Raw genomic sequence first — 17,083 nt, forward strand, 5'->3', positions numbered from 1 at the left:
CCTACATTCACAGCGATAGGGGGTCCTCCTTCATGAGCAATGAACTGCGTCAATTCCTGCTCAGCAAGGGCATCACCTCGAGCAGGACGGCCAGTTATAACTCCTAGGGAAACGGACAGGTAGAGATGGATAATGGAACAATCTGGAAGACCGTTCTACTGGCCCTACGGTCCAGGAATCTCCCAGTCTCCCGCCGGCAGGAGGTCCTTCCTGATGCACTCCACTCCATCTGATCACTGCTGTGTACCACGACAAACGAAACACCTCATGAACGTCTCCTTGTCTTCCCTAGGAAGTTCTCCTCCGGGACCTCGCTCCCAACCTGGTTGGCAGCTCCTGGACCCATTCTGCTCTGCAAACACATGCGGGCGCACAAGTCGGACCCATTGGTAGAGAGGGTCCACCTCCTTCATGCTAACCCTCAGTACCCCGACGGCCGGCAGGATACGGTCTCCCTATGGGACCTGGTGCCCGCTGGATCCCCACTGTTGGAATCTTTAATTGATGGATCTTAACCTGCCGAACTACGCCAAATTGGGGGAAGCTTAGTTGATGAATCAAAGTCCTGGCGCACTACGACAAGTTGAAAGATCTGTAATATTTTTGGACTACGGCAAGTGTTGGATTCCTAGTATTATTCGACTGTGTAAAGTTGAAAGAATTTATATTATTTCTACTATTCGGTTACCAGTAGCACTTTGCGATTACTGGGACTCAGCAGAAATTTGCAGTTAAAACTTCTCAGGTGCCAAAAGGAATTCTTTTATTTGTCTTCTATTGATTACAATTTGAAAGTCATTTAAAAGGCAAGTCGTAGACAATTTGAAGCTTTCAGAGAATTACAGACATTATCTTTTTGCTTAGGCAGACAGCTCGAAAGTAACTTTTAAAAGGTCAAAGTCTGGAAATGAACCATGAAGAGAGAGAGAGCTAAACTTCAGCTAAACTCAAACTCAAAGTACAAAACAGACTAACAGACTGACAGAATCAAAAACAGAACCCCCAAAATTAAAGAAAACAAAACTAACAGAATTAAAGACAGACAATTAAGGACAGACTGACTAAACTAACAGACAATTAAGGACAGACTACATCACTGACACAGACTAACACCCCGAAAAAGACAACTAAAATGGCGGGCGGAAACTTTTCAGTTATACACTTTCATATCTGTCTTAAGTCATCTAATCATACCCCAATATAATCCTAATTGGTTTGGGTTAGACTCAAACACATTTGATTTGATGGCAAGCCGTCCATCTTCAATGTGCAACATTAGCTTTTAATTGTTTCATGTCTGCATGTTATGGAATGTGATATTCTGCTAATCTTTACCAGCAATAAACTGGTTTTAAGCTAGCTTGGCTAATGTAACAATGGAGACTTCATATCGAGAAAGATTGAGTAAAATATGTATTTGATTCAATGCTTTACAAGCTGCACTGGACTCCTGCCACCTCGTTGCCATGGAACTCAGCCCTTGTCCTTGACAATAGCACAAGCAGTGTCAAATCATCTTGCAACTGTGCTGTTTTAATCTATGATGGAATTTTATGCTGTTTCATGTATCTATTGAAGACCTGAATTTATGGGTGCTGAAATTCTCATTTTTAAATGAGTATTTAAAACTGGGGCTTAATATTTATGCTTAAACAGCTATCTTTTACCTATACTAGTTGTATTCAAAATACCTGGCTTCTACACCCCCCCCAACATCCCCCCCCCCCCGCCCCCCACCCCCACCAACCCCACCCTCCCTCCCACCGGTGCACCCCACAGCTGCCTCCTTCCCAGGTGGATCGGTTCCCACCCGGGGGTGATGAAGCTACCGAAGAAGCCAAAGTCATGCTCCCGGAGTCACGGATGCCCGAGCCGGCGCCTGCATCACCGCCGAAACTGCGATGATCACAGAGGACGACCAGGGCCCCGATCGACTAATTGCTTCATTCTGATATGTACATGTAAAATGAATACTGTAAATAGTTGTGACATGTAATAAGGCAAAACACTGTACCACCAACGGGCCATAACCTCTACCACTCTATGACACGAGACCACTACCCCCGCCGGACTCTTTTTTTAACAGGGGCTGAATGTGGTAGTCGATATTAGGGGTATTACGGTACCTAGGTTGAGGCTGTAAGATCATTGGTGTGGGAGGTACCTGAGACAGGAAGATCATTAGTAAAGCCCGCCTGCTGGTTCCGCCCAGTAAGGTGGAGTATAAGAGTCTGTGTCTCCCGAGCAGCTGCATTCTGTACCTGCGCTGATGGGGGAAACATCTAGTCCAATAAAGCCTTCAATTGTCATCCAATCTCGCTTCTGGAGTCATTGATCGAGCATCAACCTCTTTGCAGCCATTCCCATCAGTAGACTTTGAACAAGTGCTTGAAGCACTGGAGTAGCCTTTAAATGGAACGCCCTGCTGATTGAAGCACTCAACTGATGTCAGGGCAGGAAAATCAGAGTCTACCTGCACAGGAGTGGCTCAAAAACCGTGCAAAAATAATTTTTTCAGAGTGGCTAAAAATACCGCACAAAAACCCAGCATCACCGCTGGCAGACTACTCAACGCTTTTCCAGCCAAAACGACAGCCAAAAAAAATCAGAAAATTCCACCCAAGGAATTTGGGCAGTGATTAAGGTACACAGACAAGTCTCCAAAGCTGCTTCTTATATTCAGTCTGCATGCACAATGCTCCCTGTGAATCAAGACATTTCCTTTATTTTCTGCTTTGTGGAGGAAAATAGGGCCAATAAACTGTTGATTCCCTGTCAAAATAATTGATTTTCTTCTACCCAGATATTGTTTGGTTTTTTGCACCTTTTATTGTTCCACCAAATACATGTAGATCAGATTTATGTTATGTACTGACATCTACCATTGATTTTCTTTTTCTTACCATCTATGGGTCTACCTTTGGAATCAAGAATCGAGTTAAATAAAATGTTAGATAGTATTTTTGAAGGCCTTCTAATTAGGATAGTAAACTTACTTGCCACTGGAGAATTTGTTGTGACTTTTCTATCTCTTGCTGCATAGTAGCCATTGATGCTAGGTAAATTATTGCAGTTAAAGTACAACACAGAATTGTTTTTTTGTAAAGATTCCACCTTACCTTTGGCTTTGACGATAAATAATTGGAAAATTGTGGATGAGAAACAAAGGGATGAAGGGGGTCATCAGAAGTGTACAGTCCCACTTGCAAGAGCTTACACCATTTTATTTAGAGACACAGGTGGTCAAATCTGAATCTGTCAGCAGCACCCAAAGAAGCTGAACCTAATTATAAAAAAAGTTTGCATACCTGGAGAAAGTTGCCAAAATATCAGCTTTGTTGGCCTGGTAATTGGGCAAAGTATGCTTAATGCCATAAAGCACTTCCTCATAATATTATTCTTTTCACTACTATTCCATTCAATGCATTCATACAATGTTACAGCCCTTTTTGAATTCTAACCACAGTCATACTATGGCATGGCACAAATACATACTGCAACTTACGTCTGAAACTGTTGTCATATTTAGTAATGTGGTGATGTGCAGCTGGGAACTGACTAATTGAAATAGTTTCTTGTCTGGAAGATACATAAAGCAAGGTATTTACAAGAGCTCCAACGCAGGTGAAGTGGTCACAAATGTCAAGTGTGCCCAAAGTGAAAGTAAGGACATCTAAAATATCACTTTAGAACTTTAGCAGTAATCATGAACTTACATAAAACCTTATTCAAACCTCAACAGAGTACCTTTTCTAATGTTGGGATCATACTACAGGAAGAATATTGATGCTTTGAGGAGCATACTTTTCATATCCATTAGGATATTGTCTGATATGAAGAATTGAAAAAATACAGGGCAATATGATAGAAAAGAGCAAACAGTACTTTTCACACAGTTGCAAGGCTGAACAATTCACTTCCAGGTTTAGTGGGTGAGGCAGAAACTGCATCAATAAACAAGATTAGACTATAAAATGGATGAAGAAAAATTAGATAACTTGATACAGGGACAGGACCGATCATTGTGATTTTCACCATTTGCTTGGCAGGTAAAAGTCAACATAGGCTGACAAGTTTGAATGGTTTGTATCCATGTCATAAATTCAATGTGTTTAAATATTAAAAGGCATTTGGACCAGAAATCCTTCTTACATAATTTAGCAAAATGATGTGTGTTCATTTACAAATAGTCACACAGCCATTATTCTGTCACCCTCAGCTCTGCAAACTTGTATGATCTTAACTCTGCTTGCAGGACAAGATATAGTGAACAAACATAGACTCAAATTGGAGGCAGATCACAGAAATTACAAGCCCTTGACTCCGTGTGAGGAGTTAACGCTGGACACTGCTATTGAGAATATCAAGAGACTAAAGGAGTATGAAGCAATCCATTTCTTCAAGGTTCAGAATTATCATCCTCTATTTATATCTTGTACATAATGCAGGGTGTGTTTTTACAATGTGGTTATTATAAGCTAGCCATTGAAAAATATATATTTTGCTGTTATTATGACGATGTTGAAGGATTAAACAAAGGTTTTGGCTTTTTTAATTAATTGGAATTTTGATTTTCTTTGTCACATTATTATATCAATTTTGTTAAATTACATGTGTAATTTTATTACTCCTAAAACTGTGTTCTCAACTTTATTTTGGACAAAAAATTACAATTACTGAGAAAATACACTGGATGAAAATCACAAAAAGCAATTTGAATGATTCAAATGGTTCACTGAGAAAACATGACAGGCAATCTCTTTCCATGGGAAAATATCATTTAACGTCTGTGGGAAGTTTAACCCACAGTGGCAAAAAAACATCATATCAGGAATAAGGTTTGTAGCCAAGAAGAATGTATAATTTAAAATATTTTTTATAACATATAGATATAAAATAATAGTTTAAAATAAATGGCCACAAGATTGAGCAGCAAATGCCTTCAGTTTCAGTGTTACAGGTGCTAGTTTAGAAGTAAAATGGCATATGCAGCATTTCTATCAATTTTTAGCATGGCTCACGTCAAAGCATCATACTGCAAGCATTTTGAGGATGCCTCATAAGTTTGCAGAGCAGGCAGATCATGATAGCATGAGGCGCTGTTCCAGGTTTCCCAGATGTTCCTTCTCAGTGGCTCCTGTAATGAGCACGTCATCTAGGTAGGTAGCCACCCTGGGAAGCCCTTGGAGGATGTTTTCTATTACCCACTGGAAAATTGCACATGCTGACGATACCCCGAATGGAAGTGGGGTGTGCTCGTACAACCACTATGGGTGTTGATGGCGACATATATTTGTGACGCTGTGTCTAACTCCAACTGGAGATACGCATGGCTCACGTCCAGACAGAGTCTCTGTAGCCAACCACGGCCTAGGAGGCTGGGCCCAGGTGCTTGAACCACTATTAGCAATAGTCTAATTGACTGTTGACCATGGGTAACCGGGGTCACTGTGGTAACGATGATGGATAATGGTTCCCCGGTGTATGTTGCCAGTCGGGCCATGGTATCCCTCAAGCCCATGTACAGGATACCCATGTAAAGACTATAGAAAACTTGTCCAATAATAGAGACAGCAACCCACGTTTCGATCCTCATGTCCAAGGGATGACTTGACCTGAAGCCTTATTCTAAGCGGGGCCACTTTGGGGCCATGATGCAGTTTAACTGCATTAGGTCTTCTTCTTCTTTGGATATTGTGCAAAGCCCTGGCTCGGGGCATTTGTGTCACCTCGTCTGCCATGGTAGCCTCGACTGCCATCGTTCTTGCAACCGCAAGTGCAACGCTGTTGTGGATACTCCTCATCGTCCTCTGGGAGATGTCCCATCGGCCCATGGTGGCCCTTGGCCATCGGCATTGCCCATGATGCTGTGTCGGTGGTGACTGAGTTACATGAATCCTATCTTTAATCCATAGAACCCCATGCTCCTGGACCCCATTTTCCACATTCTCGCAGGAGAGTGAAAGCTCTGTGGCCCTTTTCAGATCCAAGACCGGCTCCGATAACAGCTTCCTTAGAGTCGTCAAATTGTTAATGTCACACACTATCTCATGGATGTGCCAAAGTCACAATGTGCGGCTAACTTGGAAAGGCGTATCATAAGTTCTGTAACCAATTCCCCATGGGTTCACCTGGCCAAAATGAACCTCTGCATTATGACCAACGACTCAGGGTTGTAATGATTCGCGAAAAGTTCCACGAGTTCGCTAAAGGTCCTTGTTTCCGGGTCCATTGGGTGGGTGAGGCTCTTGATTACATTGAATGCCAGGGCACCACAGACAGTCAGGAGTATTACCTTCAGTCGATCGTCTCCAACAATATCACTTGCCTGGGAGAAATACCACATCCGTTCAGTATACTGAGCCCAGTCTAGTACATCTGTATCAAAAGCCTCAACTTTCCAAAAAACGGCATTTTCAAACACCAACTAACCTCGCTCCCGTGCTGGAGTATTCCTGTATGGTCAGGACATTCAGTATCACAGCTGTTTTCCTCATCGCCAGTATAAAGGCTCAGGAGAACCGAGAAGGTAAGTTGAACAGTATTTAATAAATCAACACAAAGTAAAGGCCTTGACACAGCTTCCAGCTCAAAAGTCCCAGTTGAGACTACTGATCATGCTTGTGCCAGTCCGGGTTGGCTTTTTTTTGAAAATATTTTTATTGAGCTTTTAAGATTTTACATCATAAATTCACAGGGTGAAACAAGGCCAATACATATATCAACAAAAGAAGAAGTTTGTTACAGTAATTGTAACAAAACCACCCCTCCCCCTTAATGATAACACTTATCTTGCAGACTTTATATTGCCAGACTTGGCCAAAACACATATTTTCAGTGGTTTATGTACATTGTGGTTCAGGCATAAATTTGCCAGTAAACCAGTCTCTTATAGATTTCCTCCCTTCTGCCTGTCTCCTCTGTTTCTCTTGGGTGCATTTGCCGCCCCCTCCCCCCGACCGGTGCCCTCCCCTTTCTTTCTCTTCCTTCTTCAGTGACTTTCCCCCCACCCCCCGCCCCCCCCCCCCACCCTGCTTTATTGGTTGCTGGCCACGAACAGGTCTTGAAACAGGTTGGTGAATGGCTTCCACGTCTTTTGAAAGCCTTCTTCTGACCCACGGATGGCGAACTTTATCTTCTCCAGCCTGAGAAATTCCGCCAGGTCGGACAGCCAATCTGCAACCTTGGGTGGCGCTGCCGATCGCCAGCCGAGCAGGAGCCTCCTTGGGCAAACCGGGAGGCAAAGGCTAGGGCATCAACCTCCCTCCCCATGAAGAGGTCTGGCTGCTCTGATGTCCTGAGGACCCCACTAGTGGGCATGGTTCCACCCTCACTCCCACAATCCTGGGCATGGCCTCAAAGGATGTCCATTACCCGACAACTCTGGGGCACATCCAGAAATGTGTGTGTGGTTGGCATCGTTCGCATTTGTCCTCCACCTCCGGGAAGAACTCGCTCATTTGTGTTCTCAGGGCACACCTTTATTTGAATTAGGCTCAGCCCTGCGCCTTTGTAGGTGAACTTTGCCCTGTTCAGTGATTCAGCCCTCCCCCATCTCCCTGCCTAGTTCTTCCTCCCCCTTTTTCATTGTCTCATCCAGGGGTCAGCGTATCTCTCCTAACAGTTGCCCATACATGTCCATACCGTTCCCTCCCCTAGGTCGCCCTCATTCAGTAGTCTTCCTAATTGTGAATGTCCTGGTATCTGGGGTATGTCGGCATATCCTTGCGTAGGACGTTTTTGATCTGTATGTACCTTAGGTCGTCCCGTCTCGGGAGCTGAAACGTCTCTGTGAGTTCCCCCAAGGTCGGTACTCGACCATCCATGTACATATCCCTAATTGTCAGTGGCCCTCATCCTGTCTCCACCTCTTGAAGGAGCTGTCCAATGTTGCGGGAGTGAACCTGTGATTAATGCAGACGGGGGCCATGGTGGACATTTTGGTTAGTCCGAAGTGCAGCCTCATTTGATTCCACGTTCGGAGCGTGGCTACCGCGGCTACTAACACTGGGCTTTTCAAGTATCTGGCCGGGGAATTGGAATGCGGTTGTGGCTGGCGATCGGAAGGATGTCCCTGCACAGGAACATTCCTCCATCATCATCCACCCCACTCTGGTTTCCCCTTTGCAGGACCTTCTACCTAATCCTCAGATTCTTCAACCCCCACCTCCCCCCCCCCCCCCCCCCCCCACCCATACACACACACACACACACACACACACACAAACGCCACAATTAACTTATCAACTGTGTTGAAAAAGGCCTTGGGGATCTGAACAGGAAGAGGAACCTGGGCAGTGCGGTCATCTTGATTGTCTGCACTCGCCTGCAAGGGAGAATGCACCACCTCTGCATGTCCTTTTTAACTTCTGCTCCTCCGCACTGCAGGTTCACAGGGATGATTTTGCTCTTACTCAGGTTAAGCTTGTATCCTGTAAAGGCTCTGAACTCCTTCTGGAGTTTCCTTGTTCCTTCCTTGCTGGCCAGGGGGTTCGAGATGTAGAGGAGGAGGTCATCTCCATAGAGTGAGACTCTATGCTCTCTGTCTCTTCTTTTAATACCTCTCTGATGTGTTGGGTGCTCTGGATCCGTGGAACACATACAGGCCACCAACACTTAAAATAGTACAACACTATTTTATTAAGTTAGAAACTGTTGAACATACTTTCACTGTGGGTTAACACGATGTTAGATTAAACTAAAGACCTATGCCTGTCCTAACCAGTCTATGCACTCAGCACATGGTGAAGATCTGTGCTGTAAGCTGTAAGCTCTGTCCTTCTAAGAGGCTGCATCACGAATGAGCGGGAACGCTGATGCCCTCTGTCTATATAGTGAGTGTGCTCTAACTGGTGATTGGCTGCGGTGTTGTGTGTGTTGATTGGTCTTGCTGTGTGTCCATCAGTGTGTGTGTCTGCACCATGATATACTGGTGTATATTATGACACTCTCCATCCCTTCATCACTCTAAGGGCGATCGCCAGTGGCTCGATCGCCAGGGCAAACAGCAGCGGGGACAGCGGGAATCCCTGCCTTGTGCCTCTGTGCTCCGAAGTATCCAGAGCTGGTGGTGTTTGTCTGTACGTGCAAGCGTACCATGGGAGCGCTGTTCAGTAGTTCCATCCAGGAGATGAACCCTGGCCCAAACCCAAACCGTTTCAGTACCTCTATGAGGTAATTCCATGCAATCCTGTTGAAGTTCTTTTCTGCATCCAGGAAGATGATCACTTCTGGTGTTCTCCCCGGATGAGTCATGATCACGTTGATCAGCTGATCTTCTGGGACTACCTTTGGCCCGCAGCTCTCCAGCTGCTTTGCCAAGGCATTCGCCAGGATCTTACCATCGATGTTAAGGACTGAGATGGGTCTGTGGATCCCACATTCCGTCGTGTCTTCGTCGTTTTGGGGGATCAGCGATATTGAGGCCTGAGCCAATGTTCGTTGCTAGTGAGTCTGCAAATATCTCCTGCAGGAGCGGGGCCAGTGCTGGCGTGAATTTCTTATAGAAATCCACCCCAGGAAACATACTTCCCAACAATCAACTATACAGTCTGTACAGATTTTTCCCCTTTTTCATCCCCCTCCCCCGTGACGAACAGCCCCTCAAACACGGTCACAAACATCTCCCACCTTTCCTCAAACCCCCCTGATGAGCCCCTTAACTCATACTTTATCTTCTCTAATCGCAGGAAGTCGTACAGGTCACCCAACCAAGCAGCTACCCCCGGTGACGAGCCCAACCGCCATTCCAGCAAAATTCGCAGCCTTGCAATCAGAGAGCAAAGGCCAAGACATCAGCCTTCCTCCTCTCCATGAGCTCCAGCTTCTCTGAAACCACAAATATCGCCACCAAAGAGTCCAGGTCCACCTCCTCCTCCACTATCCTGGATAAGATGCGAACACCCCCGCCCAGAACCTTCCCAATTTTTTGCAACCCCAAAACATGTGCGGGTGATTCGCTGGTCCCTGCCCACACCTCTCATACTCATCTGCTACCTCCTGAAAGAACCCACTCAATCTCGCCCGTCTCATATGCACCCTGTGCACCACCTTAAACTGTATCAGGCTCATGCTTGCACATGAGCAGGTCCCATTTATCCTACGCAGTGTCTCACTCCATGCTCCCCAATTGATCTCCCCTTCCAACTCCGCTTCCCATTTCTCCTTGATCTTCACCACCCCTCGCCTCCCTGCTCCCCCAGCCATTTGTATATATCCCCAGTTCTTCCCTCCCCTTCCACATCCGGGAGCAGCAGTTGCTCCAGCAGGGTGTATCCTGGCAACCTAGGAAACCCCCTCCAGACCTTTTGCGCAAAGTCCCTAACCTGCAGATACCTGAACTCACTCCTCCTCAGCAGCTCTACCCTCTCCCTTAGTTCCTCCAGACTGGTGAAGCATTCCTCCAAATACAGATCCCTCACCTTGACCAACCCCACATCCCTCCACCTCCTGTATACACTATCCATCCCCCCCCCCCCCCCCCCCCGGCTCAAACTCATGATTCTCGCACAGCGGCGTTAGCACCGACGTCCCTTCTACCCTAAAATGCCTCAATTGATTCCATATCTTCACTGTGGACTGCACCACCGGGTACCTTGAATACCTACTTGGAGCCATTGGCAACGCTGCCGTCACCATAGCCCTCAAACTGGACCCCTTACAAGTTTCCTCCTCCATTCTAACCCACTCTACACTTGCTCCTTCCACCCTCACTAATAATGAAGCAAGTTCGGAAACGCCAACCCCCCCTGCTGCCTCTGTAGCAGGGTCCTCCACACCCTCAGAACCTTCCCCACCCATACGAAGTCAGAAATGATCGTGTCCACTTCCCGAAAAAGGCCTTTGGTATAAAGATCGGGAGAGCTTGAAAGATAAACAAGAACCTCGGCAGAATATTCATTTTCACCACTTGGACCCTCCCTGACAGTGTTAAGTGCAGTGCATCCCACCTCTTAAGATCCTCCCTTGCCTCCTCCACCAGCTTCGTTAAGTTCCATTTATGGAGCCGCGTCCATTCCCTCGCTACCTGAATCCCCAAATACCTAAACCTATCCCTCGCTACCGTAAATGGTATCCCCCCCTAAATTAGCCGGCTGTGCCAGCTCATTCACTGGGAATACCTCGCTTTTCCCTGCATTCAGCTTGTACACTGAGAACCCTCCAAACCTCCCCAGCAGGCCCAAAATCTTTCCCACTCCAGCAGATCTGAAACATACAGCAAGAGGTCATCGGCATAGAGCGACACCCGATGTTCCCTTTGTCCCCTCATAATCCCCCGCCACTCTGCCGACCCCCTGAGAGCCATCGCTCTTTGGCCAGCGCAAACAGCAGCAGTGACAGCGGGCACCCCTGCCTTGTACCCCTGTGTAAGTCAAAGCTTTGTGAGCACATATCATTCATCCTCACCCTCGCCCTTGGTGCCACATACAGCAACTGAGCCCATGCCACAAATCTCGGCCCAAACCGTCCCAAAACCTCAAACAAGTACCGCTACTCTACCCAATCAAATGCCTTCTCCGCGTCCATCGACTCCACCACATCCGGTACCAGAGCCCCCGATGGATTCATTACCACATTCAACAGCCGTCTTATATTACTCGCAAGCTGCCTGCCCTTCACGAAGCCTGTTTGACCTTCTGCCACCACCCCGGGGACACACTCCTCCTTCCTCCCCGCCAACAACTTAGCCAATACTTTCACATCCGTGTTCAACAGTGATATGGGCCTATACGACCCACATTCCACCGGATCCTTCCCCTTTTTGGGGATTAGTGTGATTACTGCCTGCGTCATCGTCTCCGGCAACTCCTCCTTCTCCAGTGCTTCATTAAATGCCCGCAACATATGTGGTGCCAGGTCCATTGCTAATTCCTTATAGAATTCCGCCGGGTACCCACCCAGCCCAGGGGCCTTCCCCGACTTCATACCCCTGATACTATCCAGCACCTCCCTCAGCCCCAGGGGCTCCTCCATCGCTTGCTTCTTTGCTTCCTCCACCTGGGGAAATTCCTGCTTGTCCAGAAACTGCCCCATGTCTCCATCCTCCCCTCCCGGGTCTGCCTCACAAAGTCCCCAGTAGTACTCCCCAAATGCCCCACCCATCTTCCCTGGCTCTGACACTACATCCCCAGCCCCAGTCCATAGCTTCTATTTTTAAAAAATAATTTTTATTGAAGTTTTCACAAAATATCAACAACAAAATGAAAAAGGAACCCAATCGAATGAAATACAAAACAAAATAAAACGACCCCTGTGCCCCCCTCCCCCTATACATAAATAATAAATTAACACCCCGAATTAACAGATAGCAAACATAGCAAATATATACACCCCCTCAGATCCCCCAGTGTAGACAAACAAAAATAAAATAGAATACCCCCCCACCCCCCGGGTTGCTGCTGCTGCTGACCATTGTCTACCGTTCTGCCAGGAAGTCCAAGAACGGTTGCCACCGCCTGAAAAACCCTTGCACCGATCCGCTTAAGGCAAATTTCACCCTCTCCAATTTATAAACCCCGCGATATCGTTGATCCAGGATTCCACGCTTGGGGGCCACGCATCCTTCCACTGAAGAAGAATCCTTCGCCGGGCCACCAGGGTTGCAAAGGCCAGAATACCGGCCTCTTTCGCCTCCTGCACTCCCGGCTCCCCTGCAACCCCAAATATTGCGAGCCCCCAGCCTGGTTTGACCCTGGATCCTACCACCCTCGACACCGTCCTTGCTACGCCCTTCCAAAACTCCTCTAGCGCTGGCCATGCCCAGAACATATGGGTGTGGTTTGCTGGGCTCCCTGAGCACCTAACACACCTGTCCTCACCCCCCAAAAACCGGCTCATCCTTGTCCCGGTCATGTGTGCGCTGTGCAGCACCTTAAACTGTATGAGGCTGAGCCTCGCGCACGAAGAGGAAGAGTTCACCCTCGAAAGGGCATCTGCCCACGTCCCCTCCTCGATCTCCTCCCCCAACTCCTCCTCCCACTTACCTTTCAACTCCACCACCGAGGCCTCCTTCTCCTCCTGCATCACCTGGTAAGTTGCCGAGATCTTCCCCTCTCCAACCCCCCGAGAGCACCCTGTCCTGTACCGTGCGTGGCAGCAGCAGCGGGAATTCCACCACTTGTCGCCTGGCAAATGCCCTTATCTGTAGATACCGAAAGGTGTTCCCTGGGGGGGGCCCATACTTCTCCTCCAGCTCACCCAGGCTCGCGAACTTCCCATCCACAAACAGGTCCCCCAACCTTCTTACCCTGCCCTGTGCCACCCCGAAAACCCTCCATCTATTCTCCCTGGGACAAACCGGTGGTTCCCCTGTAACGGGGTCCACACCGAGGCCCCCACTTCCCCTCTGTGCCGCCTCCACTGCCCCCAGATTTTGAGGGTAGCCGCCACCACCGGGCTCGTGGGATACCTCATTGGAGGGAGCGGCAGCGGCGCCGTTGCCAGCACCTCCAGACTCACCCTCACAAGACGCCATCTCCAGCCTCTTCCATGTAGCCCCCTCCATCACCCACTTACGCACCATCGCCACATTGGCGGCCCAGTAGTACCCACAGAGGTTGGGCAGTGCCAGCCCCCCCCCAATCCCTACTCCGCTCCAGGAACACCCTTCTCACCCTTGGAGTCCCTCGCGCCCACACAAACCCCGTTATGCTCCTGTTGACCCACCTAAATAAGGCCTTCGGGATAAGAATGGGGAGGCACTGGAACAGGAACAAAAACCTTGGGAGCACCGTCATCTTAACTGACTGCACCCTACCCGCCAGGGACAGCGGCAACACGTCCCACCTCTTAAACTTCTCCTCCATTTGCTCCACTAGCCTCCTGAAATTAAGTCTATGCAGGGCCCTCCAGCTCCTGGCACCTGGACCCCCAAATACCTGAAGCTCCTCTCCACCGTTTTTAGTGGGAGCTCGCCAATCCCCCTCTCCTGGTCCCCTGGGTGAACCACGAACAACTCACTCTTCCCCATGTTGAGCTTGTACCCTGAGAAATCCCCGAACTCCCTGAGGATCCTCATTACCTCCGGCATTCCCCCCACCAGGTCTGCCACATATAGCAGTAAGTCGTCCGCATAGAGTGACACACTATGCTCCTCCCCACCCCGCACCAACCCCCTCCAGTTCCTCGACTCCCTCAGTGCCATAGCCAGGGATTCAATCGCCAGTGCGAAGAGCAGGGGGGACAGGGGACACCCCTGCCTCATCCCTCGATGCAACCGTAAGTACTCAAACCTCCTCTTGTTCGTGGCCACACTCGCCATCGGGACCTCGTACAACAGCCTAACCCACCTGACGAACCCCTCCCCAAACCCGAACCTCTTCAGCACCTCCCACAAGTACCCCCACTCTACCCTATTGAAGGCCCTCTCAGCGTCCATCGCCACCACTATCTCCGCCTCGCCCTCCTTCGCCGGCATCATAATAACGTTCAGGAGCCTCCGCACATTCGCGTTCAACTGCCTCCCCTTCACGAACCCCGTCTGGTTTTCGTGGATCACCTGCGGCACACAATCCTCAATTCTCGTGGCTAAGACCTTCACCAGCACCTTGGCATCTACGTTTAACAACGAAATCGGCCTGTAAGACCCAAACTGCAGGGGATCCTTGTCCCGCTTCAGGATCAAGGAGATCAGTGCCCGGGACATCGCTGGGGGCAAAGCCCCCCCCTCCCTTGCCTCATTGAAGGTCCTAACCAGCAACGGGCCCAACAGGTCCACATATTTTTTGTAGAATTCGACCGGGAAACCGTCCGGCCCCGGTGCCTTCCCTGCCTGCATGCTCCCTATCCCTTTGGCCAGCTCCTCCAGCCCAATCGGGGCCCCTAATCCCGCCACGAGTCCCTCCTCCCCCTTCGGGAACCTCAATTGGTCCAGAAAGCGGCCCATCCCTCTCACCTCCAGTGGGGGCTCGGACCTATACAGTTCCTCATAAAAGTCCCTGAAGATCCCATTGATGCCAACCCCACTCCGCACCACACTCCCTCCCTTATCCTTAACTCCCCCGATCTCCCTAGCTGCGTCCCGCTTCCGAAGCTGAGGCGCCAGCATCCGACTCGCCTTTTCCCCATATTCATAAATCGCCCCCGGACCTTCCTCCACTGCGCCTCCGCCTTCCTGGTGGTCAACAGGTCGAATTCTGCCTGGAGGCTACGCCTCCCCCTCAACAGGCCCTCCTCAGGCACCTCAGCATACCTCCTGTCTACCCTCACCATCTCCCCCACCAGTCTCTCCCTCTCCCTCTGCTCTCTCCTCTCCTTGTGGGCCCTAATGGAGATCAGCTCTCCCCTAACCACCGCCTTCAGCGCCTCCCAGACCATCCCAACTCGGACCTCCCCGTTATCGTTGGCCTCCAGGTATCTCTCTATGCTCCTTCGGACCCGCTCACTCACCTCCTCGTCCACCAACAGCCCCACCTCCAAGCGCCACAATGGGCGCTGGTCCCTCTCCTCCCACAGCTCTAGGTCTACCCAATGCGGGGCGTGATCCGAAGTGGTATCGCCGAGTACTCGGTATCCTCTACCCTCGCTATCAGCGCCCTGCTCAAAATAAAAAAGTCGATCCGGGAATAGGCGTTATGAACATGCGAGAAGAATGAAAATTCCCTAGCCCCCGGCCTTGCAAATCTCCAAGGGTCTACCCCTCACATCTGGTCCATAAACCCCCTCAGCACTTTAGCCGCCGCCGGCTTCCTACCCGTCCTAGACCTGGAGCGGTCCAGTGCCGGATCCAACACCGTGTTAAAGTCCCCCCCCCATTATCAGGTCCCCCACTTCCAAGTCCGGGATCCAACCCAACATGCGCCGCATAAAACCCGCATCGTCCCAGTTCGGGGTGTACAAGTTGACCAGCACCACCCTCTCCCCTTGCAGCTTACCACTTACCATTACATACCTGCCGCCATTGTCTGTCACAGTGCTCGACGCCTCGAACGGCACCCTCTTTCCCACCAAGATCGCCACCCCCTGAATTTGGCATCCAGCCCCGAATGAAACACCTGACCTACCAACCCCTTCCTCAATCTTACCTGGTCTGCCACCTTCAGGTGTGTCTCCTGGAGCATGACCACATCTGCCTTCAGCCCCTTCAGGTGCACGAACACCAGGGCCCGCTTGACCGGCCCGTTCAGTCCCCTTACATTCCAGGTTATCAGCCGGATCAGGGGGCTACCCGCCCCTCCCCCGCCGACTAGCCATAACCCCTCCTCGGCCAGTCACGCGCCCGCACCCCACGCCCGGCCCGTTCCCCACTGCGGCAGACCCCCGTCTCAACCCCCTCTACTCGCTCCAGCTCCCCCTTGACCATACCAGCAGCAACCCGGTTCCCCCCTACCCACCCCCCCACCCCAGCTAGGACCCCTCCTAGCTGCTTTGCTCCCCCCATTGCACTCACGCAAGTCAGCTGACACCTGCTGACCCCGGCCACTCCCGCCTCTCCTTCGACTCCTCCCATTGTGGGGCATCCCCTCCTCCTCCATTACCCATCAGCAGGCTCTCCGCCTCCCCCTTCCATCCCAAGCACGGGAAACAACCCTCACTTCCCGGCCCCGGCCCCGCCCCCTCCAGCCTTCAATGCGGGAAAAAGCCCGCGCTTTCCACCTGCCCAGCCCCGCCACCTCTGACACAGCTCCTTTTACAGGCCCAGTCCCCTCACCCCTGACTCGGGCCTCACCCTCCCCCGCGGGGCCCCATCCCCCCTACCGGCCATCCACCCCTACTCTATTTACTTGCCCCCCTCCAAGAGCCCACCCGACAGACCCAACCAAAACAGTGCCCAACCCACCCTAACCACCCACACCGAACCAAAAAGAAACAAGAGCAAAGAACCCCCCCTCAAAATGTAACACACCAATAGCAATCCCCGACCACCCATCCCGACCCTCAGTTTGTGTCCAGCTTCTCAGCCTGAACAAAGGCCCACGCCTCCTCCGGGGACTCAAAATAATGGTGCCGGTCCTTGTAGGTGACCCACAGTCGCGCCAGCTGCAGCATGCCAAACCTCACCCCCTTCCTGTGCAGCACCGCCTTCACCCGGTTGTACCTGGCCCTCTTCTTCGCCACCTCCGCGCTCCAGTCCTGATATATTCGA

The sequence above is a fragment of the Scyliorhinus torazame genome, chromosome 8 (genome assembly GCF_047496885.1).
Source record: "Scyliorhinus torazame isolate Kashiwa2021f chromosome 8, sScyTor2.1, whole genome shotgun sequence".
NCBI lineage: Eukaryota > Metazoa > Chordata > Chondrichthyes > Carcharhiniformes > Scyliorhinidae > Scyliorhinus > Scyliorhinus torazame.